The following is a 1,298-nucleotide window of genomic DNA, read 5'->3' on the forward strand; positions in this document are numbered from 1 at the left end:
ATATTTATTGACTAAACTTTTTTAATTATTTTTAAAAAAGTTTGATTTTAATATAATGTGGATGTTCAATCCAAAAATAAACTATGATTACACAACTGGATTTTGCTCCACAGTTGCTCTACTCCACATGATTAGCATTATGCTTTCTTATAATAAATCACATACCAATGATTCTCTATTGTGCAAAGGTACGCACTAGTTTAGTCATACATTGTTTGGAGCCTATTTTTTATTTATTAGATTTTTTTAGACGATGTTTTCTATTGGACTTGAATTTAGAAAAGTATAGCGCCCAGATAACAAGCCCAAAGAACCTAGAATCGAACCCACTTATATTTAACTAGAGTTTGTTTTGAGGTATTAGAAATAAAAATTAGAAGACTAAAATTTAATATTATGTTATTGACTTAGAAATAGATATTAAAATTTTAATTTCTATTTTTAAAATTTTAGTATTTTAGTATCTCTAAAAAGTAGAAATATAAGGTAATGTTTGTTTTGAAGTACTGAAATAGAGACTGAAAAACTGAGACTCAGTATCATATTTGTTAGTTCAGAGACTAATACTAAAATTTCTATCTCTTTCTCTAAAATTTCAATATTTCATTATTTTCAAAAAGTGGAGACACAGGAGACTAAAATTTTTAGAGATGGAGACTGAAACTTTAATAATATTTTATATCTAAAATACCCTCATTTCAATTAATTAATTCCAATTTTATTCTTTGTGCAGATTAAATTAGAGTTTCATTCTTGTTTCAATTTCTGTCTCCCATTTTGCACCAAACAGAATACTAAGATTTATTTCATTCTCTGTCTCTTAGTCTCTGTCTCTCAATCTCAACCTTTTCGTCTCAATCTTTCCATCAAACGCTACCTAAATGACTGATTTTTTTGAATGGAGACTGAAACTTTAATAACATTTTATACCTAAAATACTCTCATTTCAATTAATTAATTTTAACTTTATTCTTTGTATAAATTAAATTAGAGTTTCATTCTTATTTCAGTTTTTGTCTTTCACTTTAGACCAAATACAATACAAAAATTTATTTCAGTCTCTATCTCCCAGTTTCAGTTTCTCAATCTCTATCTCTTTTCCAAACGCTAGCTTAAAAATAGAAATAAGTCAAGTCAGGCCAGAATTCACTTTTAAAAATCTAGGATTTAATAAAATATATTGGCTTAAACTAACCTATAACCTGATATAATTTTTTTAATAAATACTAAGTTTGGTCAGTTATTAAATTTGGCCTGACTTAAAGTTTGTTAACAAATTTAAATTTTTGTAATAAATA

Source organism: Arachis ipaensis, chromosome B07 (assembly GCF_000816755.2).
Source record: "Arachis ipaensis cultivar K30076 chromosome B07, Araip1.1, whole genome shotgun sequence".
NCBI classification, from domain to species: Eukaryota; Viridiplantae; Streptophyta; class Magnoliopsida; order Fabales; family Fabaceae; genus Arachis; species Arachis ipaensis.